Source organism: Perognathus longimembris, chromosome 2 (assembly GCF_023159225.1).
Source record: "Perognathus longimembris pacificus isolate PPM17 chromosome 2, ASM2315922v1, whole genome shotgun sequence".
Lineage (NCBI taxonomy): Eukaryota > Metazoa > Chordata > Mammalia > Rodentia > Heteromyidae > Perognathus > Perognathus longimembris.
Window position 1 is genome coordinate 11495318 of NC_063162.1, and position 24117 is coordinate 11519434.

The following is a 24117-nucleotide window of genomic DNA, read 5'->3' on the forward strand; positions in this document are numbered from 1 at the left end:
TGAGGAGAGATGAGGTCCTTTTGCTATCATGGGCAGAGGACCAGGTCACCAGGGATCAAGAGATTGCTGAGACAGGGCTCATGGTGGCGCTAGGCTGCTTCAGGGCCATGATGCCTGGTTTGAGGGGAGAGGGTTCATATTGCTTACCAGAGGATACACCTATGATTGTGCAGATTTCCTCACTCTAGATTCTGAGATAGGAGCAAAGCTGCTATCTGAATTGGAAACTTAGAGTATGACTCAGAGTGACCTAATTTGTGCTGTTGTGCTTCAAGTTTATGCTTTAAAGATGTCGTTCTTACCTGGGCACAAGTGGCTCACACTTGTAATCCTAGATACTCTGAAGGTTGTGATCTGAGGATTGAGGTTCAAAGCCAACCCAGGCAGGGAAACTAATGAGATTCTTACCTCCAATTAACAACTGAAAAAAAAAAAAAGCCAGAAGTGGAGCTGTGGCTCAAGTGGTAGTCTGGTAGCCCTGAGCTAAAATCCTCTCCTCTTGTTCCTATTCTTTTCCAGCCTCTCAAATATATCAGACTTATTCTGATATGTCTAATTTGCTCTTATTTTTCCTTGTTATTTAAAATAATCTTCTCTGTCATCTTTATTTGGCTGACTTCTTATCATTTTTTGACTACAGGTCTTCCATAACTACTAGTTAAATGTGTTCCCTCCTCTTTCATTGTTTCCTACATTTCCCTGTTGGTGACTGCCACAGAACCAACCACATTCATATTATTTCCCCTAACATAGGTTCTCACTTCACTTCCCAGGCTTACTTTGAATTCAAGGGCTCAAGTGTTCCCTCTTCATCCCACCTTCCAAGTAGCTGGGACTACAGACACATGCCACCATATCTGGCTGATAACTTGTTGGACTTTCGAATTTATAAGATCTTTAGAGGTAGGGGGGCTTCCTGGCTAATGCTGTCACCAAGACCATGACTTTTGGATCTCTAGCTCTTAGATCTGACTTTTTATTTGTTTGTTTGTTTTTGTTGGTTCCGAAGTTTCAATTCTGGGCCTGAGCACTATCCCCAAGCTTCTCTTGCTCAAGGCTAGTGCTCTACCACTTGTGCCACAGTGCCACTTTCTTGGTAGTTTATTGGAGGCACATGTCTCATGGACGTTTTTGCCTGGGTTGGCTTTGAACTAGATCTCAGCCTCCTGAGTAGCTAGAATTATAGTCATGAGCCAGTACCAGGGTCTGCCTTTGAGGTGGGAGGTGTCACTTCCAGAGTCAAAAAAAGTCCCAGCCACTCCATGAACTCCGTTGTTGGTCACAAATGGGCAGAACAACCACTGTGGGGCCCAGAGCTTCACAAACGGACTTGGTGATAGAATAGTGATCAAAGCTAGACTTATACCTCTGCCTTTGGAGTGCATAGTCCAGCAGGGAGAGGGACATCATGTAGAAAAGACTCCCAAGTGGAAAGAATGCTCACGGGGAGAGGCAGGTGGTATGAGGAGAGCCTGGAACAGGGATCAAACTTGTCCAGATTGTGGAAAATAGTTCTGGGACAGAAGGGCACAGAATGAATCCTAGGAAGGAGCCAGGTAAGAGAGGCCAGCAAGATGTGCCTGGAGAAGTCATCTTGGGCTGGTGGCAGCTGGCAGGACAGAGGAAGGGCCCCGGCAGCCAGGAACAGACCTGCAGATACAGCCTGGAGCTGAAGCCTGGGACAGCATTTGTGCAGCCTGCATGGTTTCCTCAGCCTGCTGTCGTCATTGTCACATTTGTGAGGACCAAACACACCCATCTAAGAAGAGCACAAGGGCTGGCATAATAAGGATTTAATTCATTTACTTTGCAGAGAGAATCCCATTTTTGTCAACTGACCCCTTAACCCTTCAGCCTCACTCTTTTTAGCTGACATTATTTTCCTGTCTGCCCAGGGCAGACATGGGGACAGATTTGTAGTAAACAAATGAGGGCAAAGCACTTGGCACATGCCAATGTTCCAAAGCAAGTCACTTCCACTTTTGGATTCCCTCAGCTGTGGGTGGGGAGCAGATCCATTAGAAACAGTGAGTTCAAGAGCTTTTGAACCGGATGGAGCCTGAGGGAACTTTGGCTAAACTGAGGAAGGTGTGAGTCACAAAGTGTTGCTGTCTCCCTGTAGGAGGTCATCCCAAGGTCAGCCCCCTCCTCCCCAGAGCATCCGCCTTTGTGTCACCTGAGGGAAAGGGTAGCTGTTTGTCTTCCAGCTTGATGGGGGCACATCTACCTGTTACAGGGAGAACTCGGGTATAGGGCTTGCTTTCCACTTCGTCGCGGGTGGAAAGCAAAGCTCAGGAGCCTCCTTGTTTCCAGCTGCAGTGCTGCCTCTTGGTCTCCCATTCCCTCTGACCTACTAGGCCACCGTCTAGAAGATGAGCAGGGCCACTGATCTGCCAGGACTTAGCCTGTGGCACATACAACCAGCTTCTCCATGACTGAGCACTAGGATCTTACGTCAAACATAAAAATAGTTGAGAGGATTCCAGCAAATGCTTGAGTACCACCATATAAAATGAGGCAATGTGACCAGTGCTTTACCTCTTCCTTCCTTCCTTCCTTCCTTCCTTCCTTCCTTCCTTCCTTCCTTCCTTCCTTCCTTCCTTCCTTCCTTCCTTCCTTCCTCCCTCCCTCCCTCCCTCCCTCCCTCCCTCCCTCCCTCCCTCCCTTCCTTCCTTCCGTCCTCCCTTCTTCCCTCTCTCTCTTTCTTTTTGTGCTGCTTCTAGGGCTTGAACTCAGGGTCTGGCTGTTGTCCCTGCACTCTTTCTTTGCCCAAGGCTAATGCTCTTCCACTTGAGCCACAGCTCCACTTTCTGCTTTTTAGTAGTTCGTTGGAGATAAGAGTCTCACAGACTTTCCTGCTCAAGCTGAATTTCAATGAGGACCCTCATATCTCAGCCTCCTGAATAGCTAGGATTCCAGGCACAAGCCCATGAGTGCCTGGCTATCTTACATTTTTAAAAAAGAATGACTATAGTAGTTGATAGTTGAAGTCATCTCCTCAAAATGTCACTGGGTAATTCATACTATAAATATTTTCTGAGTGGTGTCTGTGGGCCAGGCCTGTTGGGGATACCGTCCCTGCTGCCATCACAGAGCCTACATTCTGTCTAGGATAATAAGTGAATATATAATGAAGGTAGAGAGTGGAGATGGGGTGGGTCTGTTTTAGATGAGACATTAATGAGTGTTACATGCCTTGTATGGTCAGTCTTCCGGACTGAGGAACCAGCCAGGGCTCAGAAGTGAAAAGGGTTTTGTGGGCCCAAGGAATGAGATGGCACATGCAAATGAATGGAGAGAGGGTGAGGAGAACAAGCCAGAAAAATGATCCCAGGGCCTCAGGACCTTGGAAACCACGATAAGGACTTCAAGTTTTAGTTGCAGTATGATGAAAAAGCTCTAGTTGGAAAGCAGGATTTTGAAGAGGATAATATGGTGGTTTAAGTTTAGGACTTTGAGTAATCTCTTATCTATAGATGAGTAAGAAGAGAAAGACAGTAGCTACAGCCTCAGCTCCAGTGGTGATGGAGTTCACCCTTGGGTTGGTGATGAGAAGCCGTTAGACTCAAGGAATCCAAGACACATTGGACTACCCAGGGACGAGAGGCACGAAAGCAAGGAGGATTTCTAGGCATCTTCCACTCCTGAATGAATGATGGTGTCAGTGCTTACGTGGAGAAGAGGAGAGGGGCAGGACTGAGTGCTATTTTTCCTATGGGAGGTGAATTCTTAGTGTATGTATGTTATCTCTAAAATACCTTTTGCCATGTGACCAGCTCTGCCTCTCCATAATTCAGTGTTCATCCTATTCTCCACTCTATGTTTTGCCAAATATATTTCCCATAAATAATATTTTCCTCTGGATGAGCATTTATGTTGCTTCCTTGTTTTTGAAATTGCAAATAATACTATAATGATGTTTTTTTTCCCTTTGGTACTATAGGGGGACTTATACTTTAAAGTGAAATTACTGGGTTATGAAGCATGCATTTTTTTTGGTAAACAACCATATTGACATATAATAATTCACATATCTACAAAGGGATGTACATTTTCATCTTTTAAGAAATAGCCTTCAAAATTAGTTTTTGCTTTTAAGGAGTCACCATATCTTTTACTTTCCTATCAATTAACCAGTTTTTTTGCTTACCACTCAGGCTAAGTGTTTTTCTGCTGATGGAATATTTTGCCATGTTCATGTGATTCTGACTTTTCCTTTCCCTTTTTCTAATTACTCAACTTGATAGTTTTTAGAAAAGTTTTACATCTACAGAGAAATTGACCAGATAGTATTGAGAGTTCTCATGTACACTCCACCTTAAGAAATCCTCTAGTCATTCGAGAATTGGCTTTAGTGTGATACATTTGCTACAACTAAGGAGTTCAGATTAATGCATCATTACTAAACAGTCTAATTTACATCTATGTTTCCTGTTTATATTATAGACTTCTATGGGTTCCCACAAATGTATAATGGTATAGTATCTACCAAGATCATACAGAATAATCTTTGGCCCTAAAAATTCTTCCTCTTCCTCTGAGTTTCTGGCAACCACAGGCCTTTTTAAAATCATCATTGTTTTGCCATTTTGTGTTAGAAATGAAATCACTCTTGCCGGCTGGTTTCTTTCACTTAGCAACACGTATTAAGGTCCCTCTGTGCTTTCCTTGCTTGATTATTCACTTCTTTCTACCACAGTAATTATATTGCTCCTTTTGGATGCTTTCAGTGCTGGAGGATTTTGAGTAAAGTTTTGCTGGCCAGTGGAATTTGTAATTCCATTGGGCAAAGATATAGCATATAAAAATTTGTTAATCTCTTCCAAATTGGCTGTACCATCTTCCATTCTCACCAGCCATGAAAGAGAGCCTCTGACTCTCTTCAGCTCATCACCTGCTGGTACTATCAGGTTTGTGTCTTTTAGCTATTTCACAGAAAGATAGTGGTAGGTCACAGTGGTTTTATTCTTCCTTGCAATTCCCTAATGGAGTGTGATATTAAACATCTTCTCATATGATATATTTATTCGCCATCTATGGATCTTCTTTGGGGACATGTCATTTCACACCTTCACCCATCTTGAAAGCTGAATTGTGTGTTTTCTTCATTGTGAAGTTTTAATTTTATTTTGAATATAAATTCTATTCCAGGTAGGTGTTTCACTGTCTTTCCTTGGGCTTGAAATGTCTTTATTGAATCTTTATTTTAAATAATAGCTTGGCACTTATTTGCTTTCAGCATTGTAACAACATTATTCTCCTGGCATCTGTTGCAGGTATAAAGTTTGTTGCAAGATTAACAGTTATTTCTTTGAACTATATCCTCTTATTTTTCTTGCTTTCTAATCCTTGCCCATTTTTTGGCCATTTTTGTTGTTGTTGTTCACTGGTTTCAGCAATATTCATGTATAGTTTCCTGCTAATTTCTCCTGTTTGGTATTAGGTATGATTTTTTTCTTTGCATATTTTTCTGTTTACTTCTAAAAAATCTGATTTTTCCTCTAATACTTCTTCATTTGCTCAGTTTTCTTCCTTTCAAGCTTTCATCAGACAGCTGATTATTATTTCTGTACTTCTCATGAATTTAGATTAATATTTTTGTTATTTTAACTCTTGGTGTGCATTTTGGGTCAGGTGCTCATGTCTGTCTTCTTGCCCATTAAATCTCTTCTTCTGTACCCCATTAAATCTCCATATTAAGTTTTAATTTTAATGCCTATGAGTTTTAGTTTTAGAATTTCCCTTTCTCTATTTTTTATTTTTTATTTATTTATTTTTTTTTGGCCAGTCGTGGGCCTTGGACTCAGGGCCTGAGCACTGTCCCTGGCTTCTTCCTGCTCAAGGCTAGCACTCTGCCACTTGAGCCACAGCGCTGCTTCTGGCCGTTTTCTGTATATGTGGTGCTGGGGAATCGAACCTAGGGCCTCGTGTATCCGAGGCAGGCACTCTTGCCACTAGGCTATATTCCCAGCCCTAATTTTAATGCCTATGAATTTTAGTTTTAGAATTTCCCTTTCTCTATTTTTTAAAAACAATTTTTTTTTGGTGAGATGTGCTCTATTCCTTTCTTTATTGCATAGTTATTTTGAAGCCTCCTTTCAGACTGACCTGTTGTCAGTTTCAATCCCTAGCACCACAAAACAAAACAAACACATAAAGACATTCATAGTTTTTTTCTACATCTTGGCCCCAGGCCAGGGAGCAGAAATATGGGCCTATTTCCAAGAGAGGTGGGTGGCTTTCATGCAGGGAGCTTGGACCTAGGTGAAGGCTTGTGAGGGCCTATCACTATGGGCTACTTTCCCATCAATGTCCCTGTCACCGTTATCATCAAGATTGGCTTCATATTTGAAATATCCTCAAGCTTCTGGTATCCTGACAGCTGGATTTTTCCACGGAGATTTAAAAAAATGTACAGATGACCAAATGTGTGATGCAGGTTGAAAAGTATTGCTTTCTAAGAATATGCCCAATTCCTAAGGGTTTTTTTTTTCCTGCTTTAAAAAACATTCTTGTTGCTTTTAGTTATATTACGCTTAGTGTTTTTTCAGGTTATTTCTTTAATATTATTTTATGAATGAGGGGAGAAATAGTTATAGACTTGCATCACTCAGTGCTATATTTTTAACTAGCATGTTTGTAGATAAAAGGATTTAGACAGAAGGTTCCAGAAGCTTCCCTGGATTATTGAATTCTTCATGCGATTTTTTTTAATTTCTCTGCAAAAGATAACTTTTTTTCTTCTAGTGCCCTCCCCCACTCCTTTTCTTTCAGCATGGGTGCTTATCAAATATCTTTAATTAAAATGAATTTATAGTTTGGGGCTGGATTGGAGTTAATGGCATTCTCTACTTCCTTGTGATACAAATATTGAATATACTCTGTTGCTGGAGAATATATTTCAAAATAAGTGAAATTTGAGAGGCAAACATGTAGTGGGATTTTAAATGTCACACAGGAAACAATGGAATTATGTTTTTTAGGGGTGATGGGTAGGTCATTCAAAAATCAAGGTGAAAAGAAGTGTTATTTAGAAGGGAGGTAATTTTTCTAGTTGATTTATAAGAACATTAAATGAGTATGAAGGTTTCACTAAGATAGGGTGTATCCATACATCATATTGTATGCCTTAAATATGTGTATTAAGAAAGAAAATGTATTTGTTATAGATGTGGTTTCTGAAGCAAATAAGGGCATTTTAAAAGGGAATTATTTGCTATTAAGAACATGTTTCATGGATCCTTCTCTCAAAATGATAGGGCAGTTTTAAGAAAATGTTTTGTATGGTTTAGCTTTTTGAAGAAGAATTGATATAACCTGCCTAAGTGACTTTTTATGGGGGATTGAGTTTTAAAGGAATGATCTCTGTTTATAGTCACATTTTCAAAATAGGCTTCCAAAACTTTAGTGCCGACTCTGGTCTTCGCTGGATGACATCTGCTTATAATTGTAACCACAGACACTGGTGTCCCTAAATACAAGCATCTGTAAATAAGTGTACTTTTAATTGCCAGCACACAGGATAGAGTTGACGGGGAGCCCAAACAAGAAGAGTGGGGAGATGAAGCAATTATCTGGATAATTCAAGTCACACAAAAAGAAGAGTCCTTCTATACTGTATCTTTAATTTTCTGGATATTTCAGTTTCGGGGATGTTTTCGTTAAGGTCATCTGGGCAATTGCCTGAGCTTTCCACTTCGCTTTGTATGTGTAAACACAGCTGTTCGATGATTGACAACTTAAAAAATTCCCCTTTTGGAAATAACCATTTCTTTTTCAGCATCACAATTCTTACTCACTCTTTGGATCCTTAGCTATTAGGTGCACTTCCCAGTGAGAACGGCTGGATCCAGTTGTTTCTTGTATTCTTAGCACTAAAGAAACATCTTCGTGGGCTAATGGTGTTCCTAGCTTGTCCTGTAGGTAAGAAGAGCACTAGTCCAGCCAGTGCTTCTGGCTGCTCAAACCATTAATGACAGCCCCCACCTGTGCCCCAAATCACAAGTAGCATGGCAAACACTTCCAAGTCAAGAAAACCATCCAATTTGACCATTCCATCAGTTCCAGATGGTAACCTGTATCTGTTGAACCTCTGCTGAGTGCCAAGGAGGAACCTCCGCCAATGTTTTCTAATTCCAGTCCCAAACGCATCTGCATCATGTAGCAATAAGTATTGATACCCATGGAGATGCTGCTTGGATCAGCTGAGGATGCTAATAAGGTTTGGGGAGGAGGGGGAGACCAAGCTGAGATACTCAGCTGGAGGCCAGAGGGACCCTTTATTTTACCAGAATGCGAAATCGTGTGGCTGAGAAATGTCTTGACAGATTTTTCTCCCCAAGGCCCCTCTGTTTTCTCAGTCTCTTCCAGGCAATTTGATCTGCTTTGCAAGATAGTTAGACGAAAGTGTGGGGACCATGAACCTCTTAGTGACAGGTTCTTGGAAAGGTTTGAATTTGTTTTCCTCCCTCTGGTTTGTTGGTCATAAAGGTTCTTTAGTTTCTTCTGGCAAAAGATACCATCACTTCCCTCTCTGATTGTGTTGTTTTGCAAAACCACATGTGTTAGAAACCCTATGTGTTATGAAATTCCAGATCCACTGTGTGGAAGTAGGTGCATCTTAAGTAAGAGCTTATTTGTGAGTACTGAGAGCCATTTCATCAATCTGTTAAGCTCTTTAGCACCTGGTTGGAAATGTGAGTATGGAGCAGATGGTTTGGTTTCAGGTCCCACCTCCACACGTGATAGAGTACCTTAACCTCTTGAAGACTCCATTCATTATCTGTCAAATGGGAAGAGCTTGCTTGCTTAAGCCTATCCCATAGGACTATATTGAAGACTGCAATGCTTAGCATCACGCCTCTGGAGGCTAGGTGGAATTCAACTCTATGTTCCCTTCAGCCCACAGACATTAGGAGATTGCCCACTGTATACAAGGTACCATGGAGGTAGCAGGCGACAGAGATACAACAAGGCTTAATCTCTTTCTTTCAGTCTTCCTTCTTCCTCCTAAATGGGGATTGAGGGCTCATAACGTAGGTGAATGCTCGGTGTGATGCCATGTGAGCAGGGAGAGTAGAGAGTGAAGGCTGTTGGTGGAAGTAGCCTCTTCTTTGTTTCCCAGGTAATGGGAAGCCCCACCCCCCCCCACCCCCTTTGCCTCTGCCCACGAGTATGTAGGGACAAAGGCTCTGACTCATTTACTCTTTGGGTTCTTGAAAAACAGTGGGACTTCAATTTTTGAAACTACTCCATCTCTAGAAAGTATCTCTGTGAATTTTTTTTAAGGTGCACAAGAAAAAAAAATAATTTCTGGGTACCAAGGATTCTGTTTTGCTTTTTACTACACAGTGGGAGGAACTCTAAAGGCATTCGGCTACAGGAAGAGTGACCCAAGGGTGAAATGGGCCAACTTAACGTGGTGGTGGAGGGCTTCTCCCCAGGCAAGAACAGGAGCAACAGACACTTCAGTCACCATGAGGAAATCAGGGGTGGGTGCATTAGGTCAGCCTGGAGAGAAACACTGGAGTCTTTGTTCTGAAGGCTTTAAGATTATACCAGCTGCCTCCTAAAACTCAAGAGTCACTAGAATTTTCTTGGTGGCCTGATGAACCAGATACAGAATTTTAAGATGCAGAGGATTCCCAAGTTTTATATTACACCACAGGGAAATAGGATGAACACCTGCTTGTTGACAGTGTTTTCTCCCCCTGTGAAGTTCTGTGATGTCTTGGATCTAGTTAAGCTCAGAGGAGCCATGTTGTGGCCTCCTAATCTAATGACCCTTCAGTTCTGTAATGAGAAGCCATTTAACAGGGCTCTATTGTGCAACACATTCAAAATTGCTTTGATAATTTCACTCAAATTTAACTCTTCAAAATTTTTACTAAATCCTAGGAGACTTGGCTATCAGCTAAAGAGCTAAAGGCTTTTGTTGTTATAAATATATATATATATATATAAATTCAAGTATAAATTATCTTTTAATGAAGAGCAGCAACCTCCTTTTGTTGAAGATGATACTTGTCTATCACAAGATAAATAATGACTTTAATTATTATGGTGGCAAGGGAAACTACTTTTTAGAAAGAATTTCATTCTAAATGTTTGACAGGCTCAATTAGTATTTAGGAAGTACTGAAAGGAATTCATTGTTAAGTTATTTTTTTTATCTTACACCCTATAAGGTTTTCTTTCTTTAATTGAATGTTATTATTTTGGACCTCATAATATTTGCTGTGGGTAAAGTAACAATAACTCATTAGATTCACTGCCTCTGCATGAGATCAATAACAAAATTTCCATTATTTATTTTCCCCAAAGACCTTTAGACTCCACACTACCGGCATGTTATGAAGGAAAGGGATTTTATAATGATTTATTTTAAAAGAAGATTTTCACTTCTGATATATATCTGGCAAAACCCCACTAGAATTGCACTGTGATAATAATAATTATAAAACAAAAATGTCAAGCAATTGTTGCATCGTGATCTGCATTTTGACCATGTCTGAAGCTTGAAAAATACAAGGTTTGTGATAGCCTAACCAGCTTTAGATACACGTTTACTTGAGCCAAATTTATCTACATGGTATAATAGAAAGGAAGAAACACAGATGTAAATATTTGAATGGAAATCCACAAATGATAATGAACATGTGTGGTCATTGATTGACTAGCTGCTGTCTCCCCTTGTCCCCCAGTCTTGGTAAAATACATTTTCCTAGTTGTTTCTAACATCAGGAGACATGATCTAATATCTAGTGTTTCTAATATAGGTATACCTGCTTTGAGATTTCTGTATATTTCAGTGCAAACTGAAAAGACAAACACATAACTTTGGAAGTTGCTCCCTTTAGGGCAATTGTAAATACTAATTTGTATTCAACATGAGCCAAAAAAATAAGCGATTTATTTTGTATCATAGCCTTTAAAAGAAATAGTCATTTGTTTTGTATGTCAATAGTTGAAACTTAAATGTGGCAGAAGGGATTTAACTACTCTGTCTCAGGAAAATCTGTAATGTCTCATAGATTTTTAGATTAAATGGACCAGATTAGAATAATTGCCGAAGACATTATTTCTTCATTGAGCAGATTACAACCAATTAAATTGTAATTCTGAGCCCTTGTTAAATAAATATCTCTTATTATCAATCATGATGGCAAAGTGTCAGAGGGATGACAGGTGCGTGTTTTCAGATCAGCCCCTAGCTCTCCAGAAATTCCACATGGGTAGCTAACACACACAGACAATGTACACAGGGCATTGTCCGTGTTAGGCGTGTCAATATACACGGCATGCTCCAACTCATTTGAAGTCTGGCACTTGGGAAGACAGGCGTTGTGTGTCTTTTGAAGGTCTTGAAGGCGAACGGCAGATGGAGAAAGTCGCTGTGTCCTAACACAAACCAGATGAAGTAAACTTTTCTGATACCTTGCAAGGTCACTGGGAGGTTACCTTGCAGGCGCCTTCCCCAGGCTCAGCACTTTGAAAGATGTCGTTTTCCTGTTGTCAAACGCCATCTCGTTCCAGCAGCTGCTCAGGAAGAGCCTTGCAAAGACGTCAGCTGGGTTTGCATGCACTTCATGTTGTATATAATTCCGGTGTGAAATTTATTGGAAGGCTGAGCCTAATGTAAAACACAGTGTAAAAACGACGCTCCGTGTGTCAGCTTTCTGGCACGTTTGGAAGGAGTTGAAGGCTTTCAGGATGTCTGGCTCATCAAGGAAAACTGATGCTGCAAGCCCTAGAGTGGGGAGTGGAGCTTGGCTTCCTCCCCTGCACTGCACTGGTGCTCAGAGGTGGCCCCGGGGTGCCTGGGGAGGGAGCACAGGGATTCTTTACCAGTCTGGGCCTCTTCTAACCATTGGAGACCTGGTTGTGCAGAGCTTTGGGGCCTTTGGCCAGCAGAGTTGATGCTTCCATCCATCCTAGGCTGTTCTTCAGGACTTGATTAGCATTAAATAAGTATATGAGGATCCAGTAGGTCTTTGTGGGATGTTGAATGGCTCAAACTATTTGTGTGTGTCTGTATGTCTGTGTGTGTAATGAGGCTTGATTTTAAGCCTGGGCACTATTCTTTGGCTTTCTCACTCAGCGCTGGCTTCTACCACTGGAGCCACACCCAATGGGCTCTTCTGCCTTGATCCTAAGATCTCAGCCTCCTGAGTTGCTAGGATTTTAAGCATAAGCCACCAGCATTTGGCTGGAAGTGTCTTTGTTCTATACTTTGGTATGATACTCAGGGTAAGTATAGGTAGGTGCAGTTTTCATGATAGTGACAATGAAAAACCACAGAGAGACAGAGACAGAGAGAGACAGAGAGACAGAGACAGAGAGACAGAGAGACAGAGACAGAGGAGGAGGAAGTATGCTTGCTTTATTCTTATTTTGCCGCTGGTTTATTCATTCATTAATCTAGTCAAGTGCTCATTGAGTGTCTGCCCCATAACAGGCATTGTGCCAAGCCGTAAATATGGTGAATTTGCTTAAAAGCTTAGATTGGAAGTTAACCAACTTCAACTTCTGCCACATATTAGCTGTGTGACTTCGGGCAGGTTATGTAACATCTCTGAGCCCTAGTTTTCTTACCCATAAAACAAAGTAATGAAAAATCCTTATGTCCATCCACAGACATTAAACCATGGAGTCAAATACTATACAGCTGGACAAAAACAAAAACATCTGTGATATATCTGTGTATGTAAAAGTCTCCATGATGAGTGAGCACTTCAGAAGACCCAGGGGCGGTTGTATGCTGTTGAGGCTTAAAGAAACTACAGATATATAATGTTACTATTAATGATAGAGGTGAAGAAGGGTGTGTGAGAACTTGGCATATGGAGGACAGAAATGTGCAGGAGACTCTTTACCGTGTCTTTGTAATGCTTTTGAACCATATGTTGCCTCTTATATAATCACAATAACAGCTTTATAAGTTTTCTGTGGGGATTCAATGAGCTTAGGCACTTGAAGCTGTTATTCCTAAGGTCTGGCTCACACCCAGCAGTCAGGTTATAACTTCACTTGCATTATTGTTGTGATGATGTTGAAACGTAGTTGTATAGAAGAAGCGAATGTGTCCTGTTAAGTGGTGAAGATGGAAAATACCAGGATATAAGCATTGTACCAGGGGAAGGAGAGAGAAAATTCCTTAGGAACAAGATGGTGGTGTGCTCTGTTAGTTCTAACTGGCCCCTTTCCTCATATGGTAGTTACATAGACTAGTTTCATTTATATATGGAATACAGTGCATTCATTTTTATCAATTGCCTATTTTTTTCTCTCGCTGGGTCTCTGTATTTTTTTCCTCTCTCCAATTATTTGCCTCCTAGAAGGCAAGGATCATATTAATTTTGTTTTCCTTCACAGTGATTTGTTTTGACTTGGTGGTTTTTATAATTATGAGATAGGAGATACTTCTCTATCTGAAAAAGTACTGGTAATTTCTTTTGGGTCATAGAGGGGAAATTTCCCACCCCAGGGATCTTCCTCTACTGAAAGAGAGTTGTTTCTCCTTCTGTGATTCCTGGCAAAGGTCTTGACTTCAGGGCCTTTGGGAAATGGGGAAGTGATTTGGCCAGAGCTACATAGGCCAAACCAGTGATGCTCCCAGGTCCCCTGGGGCAACATAGGTTGAGTTTGTTGTCCTTAGCAGGCACTAGGGGGCGCCCATACTCACAGCTGGCTGATTGGGGTCTTATAGCAAACGTCAAAAGCAGAGAAAAAAATTATAATAAGCCAAGTAAGCCAGACCGAAAGAAACATAGGCTGCATGGTTTCCCTTATGTGTAATAACTAGAATGTATCCATCAATCTACAGAGTAAATCCAATGAATAGTAAAAGACAAATAATTACACTTGGACATGCTTAATTAAATGGCACTCTAAAACATTCACACAGTAGAACAAAGGAGGATATTCTTAGGAGAGGCTAACAAGGGCTCAATAGTTATGTGCATATGATTATATAAAATGATACTTATCAGATTGAACTCCAAGAAATGGAAACAAGTGGTTCCTTATAGTACTGTTTGCAGTTATTTCTTTTTTTTTTTTCCATGGGTTTATTCCCTTTTGTCACTGTTTTGATTTCAGTAGCTTTTGTCTTGTATATGAGTTTATCTGATTCAGGGAGGGGAAAAGGAAGCACAGACGCAGTGGGACAAAGGGTGAATCAATTCAGTAGTGCTACTCAGGGCACACTATGTTGGAAATGAGCTATACAACTTGTGGGGTGGGGGTGGGGGCTAGGAGGGGAAAAACTGGGAGAAAATGAGGGAAGGGTGGCACTGTTCAGAAAGAAATGTACTCATTACCTGATTTGTGTAACTGTAACCCCTCTGTATATCACATTTGTAACAAAATTTAAATTTTAAAAAAAAGAAGAAGAAAAGCAGAAATATATTCTGGTCACTTTCTGCTACCGTGGTTCCTGGCTCCCATGAGCACCTACAAAGCTCACTGAAATTGGCTCTACCTTACCCTGCTCCGGTTAACCCCAATGAAATACCATGGATTAAGTTGGTAACTTAAATAACAGGAATTTATTTCTCTCAGTTCTGGAGGCTGGGAAGCTGCTAGGAAGGCTACCATTTAAGCCACTTCCCTTGACTTGTAGGTGGCCACCAGCTTGTGGGGTACTCACATCGCCTCCTCTTTGTGTATCTGTGGGACTGAGAGAGAAGAAAGCTCTCTGTGAACTCTTCTCATGAGGGTTCAAATCCTACCGGAAGGCTGGATAAACACTTAACACACTAGTTAGTGCTGCTCCATGGTTGACTGCCCAGTTCTGCCCAGGTTGGAACTATAGACCTTTGTTCCTTTCCACTCAGTGCATGGTCTTAGGTAGGGCCTGGTGATACTCTTTTGGATGTGTAGAATGTAATTTGCATCTCATAATGGTTATTAAAGGAAAAGGTTGTTCAGAGGCCGCATGGATTGCCAGGGGCCAATGAGTGATGGCGGGCCATGAGGTTATGTACAGGATCGGGTCTACGGAGTTTTGCTCAACCAGATCCAGATGAATGGTCCTTCCTTGAGTAAAAGCTCTTTCTCTGTATATCCTAAGTTTAAACTCTACACTGAGACTTCATCACCACCTACCGTACATAAAACACTGTTTTACTCTGTAGACCAGAATCTATCTCTGCTTTTTTGTTTTGAGTTTAGAATCCAAGACACTCCTTTCTATACTTGCTGGAGCCATTTCTTCTCATCTTTCCTTCCATTTCTCAAGGTCTCTGAGGTAGTATCCACTTCCAAGAAGGTTTGACCTGAGGAAGCCAGGAATTGAAGGGCTTCCCATAGGTAGAAGCTCTTCCAGAGACTGGAAATGTTTCACTGGAGGGAACTGAAAGCTAAGCTGGTTGTGGACATTTTCCTTGAAAGTGATGAGTGAAACAACAGTTCCACCAGCTGAACTCCAGTGTAACAGGGAAAAATCTGCATTCATTCAGGCTGTAACTAAAAATAAGTTCTACCTTCTCTCAAAGAGCAGGGAGATTTAAATGCTCATTCTCACCAAGGGCTGAGGAAAGACGAAGAAGGAACCCTATCCAAAAACTAATCAATTTGAAACTGTCCGTTTCCAACAGCTATGGCAAGGAATATCGATTATAGTAAACAACAGACTTTTCCCCAGAGCCATATTCAGTGGAATTTAGGGAACGTGATTCTATTTTTACCCCTTTTTTCTTTGAGTTAGTGTTTATACATAATTTGTGTTGGGGGAAAAATGGAAAATCAAGTATGATTGTGAAAAGAAACCAAAGGTTGTACTTAGATGGTTCTGCTTTGGGAGAATTAGGCTGTTAGGTCAAACAGAACCCAGTGGAAGGGGAAGGGGCTGAGAAACCAGACGCAGCTAATAGGTGACAGCTATTGGTGAGATGGTGAATGTGGATAGGGGACATGGGAAACAGGCAGTACATTGAGTACTGGTTTTAAAGGGGAGAATGTCCAGAAGAGGGTATTGAGCTGTAGGTACTTAAAGCATGGGAGGAGGAGGGATACCCAGCACCTGCGATGGTCTAGGCCAGACTGAAGCAGTATCTGCCTAGGTTGCCTGTGTGTGGGAAACATACGCTCTATAGCTCTCAGCCCATGCTGGGAATTCATCCTAGGAATTTGCTCATTTAGGGCATCCTTATATGTTAATGTATTACTCTGTTAACACACTCCCAAGTATATATGTAGGTAGAAAGATGATTAGCTCAAAAATAATCATAGTCTTTAAATAACAAGGAAGACTTGTAGATGGCTTGCTACAATCTTGATTTAGGCCTAACTTTAAAGTAACCTTGTTTAATTAAAGGTCAGAGATATGGCCAGTCCCCACAAAGGGTTGCCCAAGCAGAGAAGCACCAGAAAGCACCTCAGCAGATATCTCTGAATGGACTCACAAAGGGGAGGGGTGTCCAACCTGGTAACCCTCTCAGGTAGAAACCCTGGGAAAACCTGAAGCTTTGGAGCCATGGAATGGGAGGCTGTCACAGAACCCCCTAATTACTTTTTAACATCTTTGAGGAATTTACTGGCTAAAATGTGTTCCACTTCAGAAAACTTCAGAACAAGCTACAAATAAAGATAATTTGCCATTCTCCTTTTCTCTGTATCTATGTTGAGTGTGGTGTTTAATTACTCTCTAATAGCTTTTTGTTCTGGTGATTCCTTACAAAAATAGATGAATCCTTTATCATCATGAAACACCAGGATTAGTAATACATATTTTTTTTTAATTAAGGATACTTAAGTACCTTAAAAGGCTTCAAGAAAGATGGTAGAGGAGTTCGCTTGTTTTTTTTTTTTTCCACATAGGAAATATTCACTGCAATGCTTTGATATTTACAATAAATGGATTCATTCCCATGGCGTATATTTAAAGAAAAAGTCAAGGCACTAAAATTCTCATCTTTTTAAAAATCACCCAACTGTTATTTAAGACAAGACCCTGGAGGGCTGCCAGACTTTACTCTGCAATGTATATTCCCTGGGAGAATGAATTTTGCTCACCTAATTTCTGGAAAGTATAGAACTCATTTAATATTGAGTCTGTTTATTTCAGCACATCCTGGAGTCCATTCATCCTGATGTGGATGGTTTAACCTGAGGGGGCGGGCCCTCTTCCATCACCCACTCACAGGATGGCCTGGTCAGGTCTTCCTCCCAGGAGGATGGGGCCAGGAAGTTTTAGCTCCTCTCTCTTTCTCCTTTTTCTCCTCCCTCTGGGTTCCCAAGTTGATCCCAGTAGACAGGGCCGAACTACATGAAAATTCTTCCAGAAGAGTCCTCTTTTTGGAAGGAAGTGCTCTTGATTCATAGCATGGTTGAATTTGTTTTAAATAAGCTTGTGTGCTGAGGTCTTGATTTAGGTGTTGGGGAAAATGTGAAGTAATGCCTGTCACAGGACATTAGCTTTTATATGGTAGTTAGAATTTAAATTTATGGGTGTATTACAACAGATTATTTTTCTTCACTAAGCAGGTGAGGTAGGAGAAGGTTGGCAGCTGTTTTTAGTTAAGAAAAAAGAAAAAAGGTCTAGAATTTGGGAAAGGGAAAAGGGGAATACTTACTAAGACTAGGAAAGGAAAGCTTTATTTAATCAATGTAACAGTTGAAACAAGAAGCTTTATCTTGGATTTACTTAACACACATATGTTGTAAAATAGTTTTGCATCGACTCTGTAATCAGAATCCACAATGAATTGCAAGTCATCAGAGAAGGACTAATCTCCATGACTGTAAGTGATACAGGGCACAGCTTCTGTTCCATGTGTAAATGGCTGTTCTCAGTTGTGAACATTTTGCTTTTCAGCTAGAAATCATCATGGTCATTCATTAAGTAAATTTAAATTATACATAAAAATACTTAAAAAACAGAAACTAAAGCCCAACCTCTCCTGAACATCATTCTTAAAGTCTTAGCCAACTTGTGATCTAGCCCTGTCCTTTTCAGATGCCTCTATGTTTTCTTTTTTTCCTAAAGAACAAAGATGTTTCTTTTATCCAGAGGTGTTCTGTGTGTCTATATCCTACATCTACTGAGAGTCTCTCACTCAATGGCTGCTGTGACTTCTGCTTATTTTGATAACACTTTACTTCCTGAAGCTTTGACAAAATATTTATCCTCTTTCTTATGTTAAAGTATGTGTGTGTACATGTGGTATGTGTGTGTGTGTGTGTGTGTGCGTGCGTGCCCAACCCTGTGTGTCTAGTTTCCCTAGTACTGGATAGAGTCTTGGTCTATTTATATTCATGGCCTCTGTCTAATGATTCTTCATTAAATATTACTATGGTTGAAATAGTCTTGTTTATCTCAAGAACTCTTCCTTTCCTTAGCTAGAGAAGGTAGGTTGTAACTGAGACTCGACACAGGGCAGGCTTTATATGTGTGTGTCTTGACTGTAACCCTTTCAGGAACTTCTGAGGGATGGGAGTCTCCATGTAAGAAGGGCATTCAACAGATGCAGAAAAGCTTGTATTTTGGTCTGATCTAAACCCAGTTTTGAATCTAGCTCCTTCACTATGACCTTGAAGAGTTTGCTCAGCTCTAAAATGAGTTCCTAATAGTCATCTGTCAGTGATGCCTTGAGATTGACATCAGAAAACAATGAGAAATGCTTGGAAGAGAGTGGTTGCTCACCTAGAAATAGTGGTTGCAAGAATCATTGAAAGCTGTCGGGGATCCTCTAGGTAGGAATTACACTCTAGTAAGGTTTGCTAGTCCTCAGATACACTGTTTATAATTCAGTGATGTGTTTTGGGTTGATGAGATAACACACACACACACACACACACACACACACACAGTTCAGAAAGTTAGCAAATCAGTGTGTGATTATTCTCTTGGGCAAACCAAGCTCCTTGAAAATGCAGAGTTAAAGATACAGCTAGGGATTGGCTCAGGGAATAACCCAGGGAAACCTAAAGAAATGGGCAGTTTTCTAGAAGGTGCTGGCATGGATTTATGACATGGTAGAACAGCCTTCTGGCCCAAACAGTTCTTTGTATCAGAGAAGATGTACTATGTTGTCTCATCTAAAGAAGGAGAAGAATGTCCACTTATTCCTCCAATTGCTCAGCCCACTTGAGTCTCAGCACTGTAATATTTGCTTAAAGTATGTGCTAGTCAGACTTTAATCACTGTGACATGGCTGAGAGGACAAGTTAAGGGAGAGAAGTCTTACTTCAGCTTCCTGGTACACAGGTTTCAGTTCATGCTTGGTTGACTCCATTGCTTTGGGCCTGAGGTGAAGCAGAACATCATGGTGGCAGGAACATGTGGCAGAGGAAGCAGCTTACCTCATGGAGGCCAGGAAACTGAGAGAAGAGATGAGGAATCTGCGTAAGAGGGCTTCCTCCTTCTTCCCTGTTTGTTCTATCCAGGCTCCTCACCTATTAGATTATGATGACATCTACTCAGGGCATGTCTTACCTCTTAACCCTGTCTGGAAACTCCCTCACAAATAGGCAGAGGCATGCTTTACTAAACTCCTGGGCAACTCTCAATCCAATCAGGTTGGCAACCAAGAGTAATCATACGAATGTAGGTATGGGAGAAGAGACTGCCCATGGAAGTATAAATCTCTGTTTTAACTAGGAAGGAAGCTACTTCTAAATCTTCATGTGCCACTCTAAGTAGTTTCCATTCATGGTTTTTACTGACCTTATCTCACTATTTCACTGTGTATGAGAAGTATGTTTTCAGTTGCCCAGATCTGTAGCAAATTATGCCAAATTTAGAGCCTTAACTAATATAAACATATTAGCTGCCAGGTCTGTAGGTTAGAGGTCCAGTTTGGATCTCACTGAGGTAAAGTCAAGGTATCAATGGCCCTCTACCCTACTGGAGGCCAGAAGGCAGAATTAACCTGCGTCTTTTGGCTTGTGGCTTCCTTTCCTATCTTCAGAGTCAGAAACAGCATCTCTGAAACTTTTTCTGCCATCACAACCCTCTAGAGATAGATTTTTCACTTGCCAGTTTTGATGTGGTTAGGCTGGACAACCAGAGTAATCCAGGATAATCCTTTATTGCATCATCCTTAATTGAATCACATGTGTAATGGGACTGTACAATCCCATTTGCTATATAAGACCCACTGTATTTCTTTATTTTTTAAATTTAGAATTCCAGGGATTATACTATGGGGGTGTACCCATGTGTGTAGTTGGGGTTGAACCCAGAACCTTGAACATGTGATGCAAGCACTATTATTGAGCTCATAGAGCCACATCTTCAACCCAGTGTGGACTCTTCTATCTCTCTTCTTTTCTCTTTCTCTCTCCCTCCTTCCCTTCCCCTCTCCCTCCATCCCTCATTCCCTCCCTCTTTCCTCTTTCCTCCCTCCTTCCTTCCTCCCTTCCTTCCTTCCTTCCTTCCTTCCTTCCTTCCTTCCTCCCTCCCTCCCTCCCTCCCTCCCTCCTTCCCTCCCTCTCTCCTTCCCTCCCTTCCTCCTTCCCTCCTTCTTTCTGTCTCAGTACTGAAGAGCCAGTACCTTGCCCATGCTAGGTTTATGCTTTACTACTCAAGCCATATGTCTTACCCTTTTTGCATTAGTCATCCTTCGGATACCAACTACTTTTTTTCCTGAGACTGGCCTCAGACAGTGATTCTCCTACCTATGCCTCCTAGTAGCTGAGATTACAGCCACACACCAACCTGTCTCTCTTATTGGTTAAGATGGCATCTCACAAAGTTGTTGCCTAAACTAGTCTCATACCCCAGGCTTCCCAACCTTCACCTCCCAAGTAGTGATGATTACAGGTATGAATTATGAAGTATCATGCCTGGTCCCCCAACATGGGCTTTTTCCTTTTAGTTTTTTGAGGTTATGGGATTTGAACTCAGGGTGTTGCACTTACTAGGTAGGTATTGTACAACCGAGTCATCCCTTCAGTATCCTGTCTCCTTTTTTTTCACACTGGTTATTTTTGAAGTAGGGTCTTGCTTCCTGTCTGGGTATGTATATCTTTTCATTTCCCACACCCAAAGTTTTCCTTTGTGATGGACGTTTGTGGACTTGCCTGCCTGGTCTGGCCTGGAACCAGGTTCCTCCCAGTCTCAGACTTCCATATAGCTAGGATTACAGCTGTGAATCACTGGCGCCCAGCTAACACAGGCAGTCTTGATTAGTGATCATTCTGCTCATGATAGAGAAGAGATTGGAGCCTCTGCTCATCCTTTGCCGCCATTCTGGCTACCAAGCCAGCTGGAGTGCCTAGCTGGGAGATGAGGGGACTTCTTTAAACTTCTGTCATCTAAAGCATCCAGATGTTTATAGCCTACAAAGATATTTCTATCATCCCAAATCATACCACCCAGGGTGCTCTAAGCCAGCCTATTGCTTACTATCAAACCTGGGAGATAATGGGAATGGTGGGAGGAAAGTGGAAAAATGAGACCTTTGATTAGCCAAGCCTGAAAAGGTCCACCTAGAAATAGCCACTTTACAGCCAGTTTTTTTGGAACTCTGTGTCAGGTACATTTTGTAACAACTGCTATAATTTGAAGACATCCCAAGCCACAAACTGACTTCAGAAATGAGCTTGTTCTTTATAGCACACTCTGCTCACCACACAGACCCCTTGAAAATACTTGATGGGCTCTAACTAAGGAACGGTCTAGAGGGCAGAGATAGTGGTATATTTTGTCTTTTTTCTTTGTCCAGCTCTGAGCATGGTGTGTGGCCTGCCCCGAGTGCTACAACAGGTGTGGCGCTTGGTGCACTTTTCTTTCTGAGCACGTAGAGGAAGCCGGTCTAATGGAACAGGAGATGGGATTAAGCACTGTATTTCCCACCTGGACTCATAGCGTGCTCAGAAGGCATTAAGGACCTGGGATATTTGGTCTCTGATTTCATAATGCACAGAATGGAGACAATTAAGCCATGAAACTGTCCTTAATTTTGGTGTACTGGAGATGCAGACCACACAGAGTGTCAACATGATTCTGGTTCATATCTTCACCAAAAGAACTGAGCACGTCTATGATGGAATAATGGGTCCATCATCTACCAAAACGGCCATTCTGGCCACCCTGGGACATGCCCATATCTTCTTAACTCCTGAGACTCAGAGTGATAGGGTTACTTGATGCATTGCTTTGGCTGAATAAGGAAGCACCAGATAGGCTTGTAGCGATCTCTGTTCTGCTACTTCATGCTAATGTCTCCATCATTAGGATCCATCCGAGATCCATTTCTTTTTCCTCTCTCAGGACTATAGATAGACCTCTGGATTTTCTGACAAATGTAGCCGAGTCAGAGTTGGTAGCCTGCTTCACAGCTTGGCCATGTTCTCATTGTCCTGGAAATATATACCAAAGAGGATCCTGAGCAAAGAGACTTGAAAAGCCTCCTAAATAGTTCAGGGTTCCTAAATGTGGCCTGAGGCAAATGCTTACAGATTGATGTGCAAAAGGTCCTTTACTCAGAGAAGAATTCTCCTTGCTGTGAGTAATAGTTTATTATCTTGTCTTTGATCATTAAGCATTTTCAAAAGCAAGCCTTTGATCATGAGTGTTGAAGAGTCCAGGCAAAGTTTTCTGAGCCTGGCTTATTTGGGAAACATTTGTGCTTTGTACAGATTCGGGCATGCCAATATTTTAAAGGCCATGCCAAGCTTATTCCACCCCTGTCCAGGGAACCAGTTGGCAGAGGGCAGCAAACAAGGAACCATTTGTGCCTCTGTAATTGCAGAGCAGCAGGCATTTTATAACTGTTGAGTGGACTTCAAAGTTAATTACCATTTAGAAGTCTGAATAAAACAATCTTCCAAAACATCAGGGATGAGGACAATTCCAATGACTTATTTATTTTTAGAGATCAATATTAGATCTTAAAATACACGAGAGATCAATAGTAGATGGGTAGGATAATATGGGCCATATATGTAATTTGAAATTTCCTAGCAACACATTAAGAAAAATTTTAAAAAGCAGAGGTGAAATGAACTTTAATAACCTTTACATTCACCCAAAATATTTCTGCAAATTATTCAATACAAACAATTATGAGTGAGAGATTTCACCTTTCTTTTGTCTGATCAGTGTTTAAAATCTGGTGTCTGTGTATACTAGAAGCATGTTATAATTTGGCTTGTCTTATTTTAAATGTCAGTCACAACACATGGCGGAGGCTGCCATATTGGATAACTGGAGGGTAGATGGAGGTAGCAGGCTGTCACCCCTTGAAGAGGGCATGTGTGGAATTTCATCTGGAAGTAACCTTTCCTATACAGAGTGTGGTATCTCTCTCACATGGTGTCTAGCATCGGCATGTGATTCTTTCAATGTGTGGACTATAGGATGGAGAGCTAGGATGCAGTTGTAAGAGATTGATGTGCCCAGCTGTGGTTCAGAGAGGCAAAGTCTATCACTGCTAGACATTAATAATGTATCCAGTTTTGCAAACAGTCACATACATTATCACTCACCCATTTAAAGTGTACATACAGTTCAGTGGATTCACAAAGTTGTGTATGTCTGCTATAGTCAATTTTAGAATGTTTTCATTATCCCCCCCAAAGAAACCCATCACTCCTAACTTACACCCTTCCTCCCTCATATCTTCATGTCTTCCTTCCCTTAGAACCCATTAGCCTATCTTCTGTCTATTTGCCTCTATTCTACTTTATTTGCCAGTTTCTGACACTTGATATCATCAGGATTATATAATATATGGTCCTGTGTGCCTGACTTCTTTCACTTAGCCTAACATTTCCAAGGTTTACCCATACTGTAGGTGAACTTTGTGTATTCTTCACATAATCATACTTACTTAAACTTTGTGTGTTTTTATAGCTAAATAATATTTATAAAAAGAAATGTCCTTTTGTCTGTTTATCAGTTGATGAGCATTTAGATTATTTACACTTTCTGGCTATTATAAATACTGTTGTCATGACTATTTGTGCAGGAGAATCATTGTGCACAAGATATGGGGTGGCCTACACCTAGGTGTGCAGTTGCTGGATGATATGGTGAATTCTATGTACAGAGACACTTGAGAACCTGCCGCGCTGTTTTCCAAAGTGTCACAAACATTTTTCATCCTTATCAGCAGGATATGAAGGTTGTAATTTCACCATTTAGTTACTAACACCTGTTATTATCTT

The 24117-nt window shown here is 41.2% G+C and overlaps 1 protein-coding gene across 4 annotated transcripts in view; it reads left to right on the plus strand.

Moving 5' to 3' along the window:
- Gfra1 (GDNF family receptor alpha 1) overlaps positions 1 to 24117 on the plus strand; it is a 193563-nt gene that overhangs the window by 19445 nt on the left and 150001 nt on the right. The gene's annotated exons all lie outside the window — the stretch shown is intronic.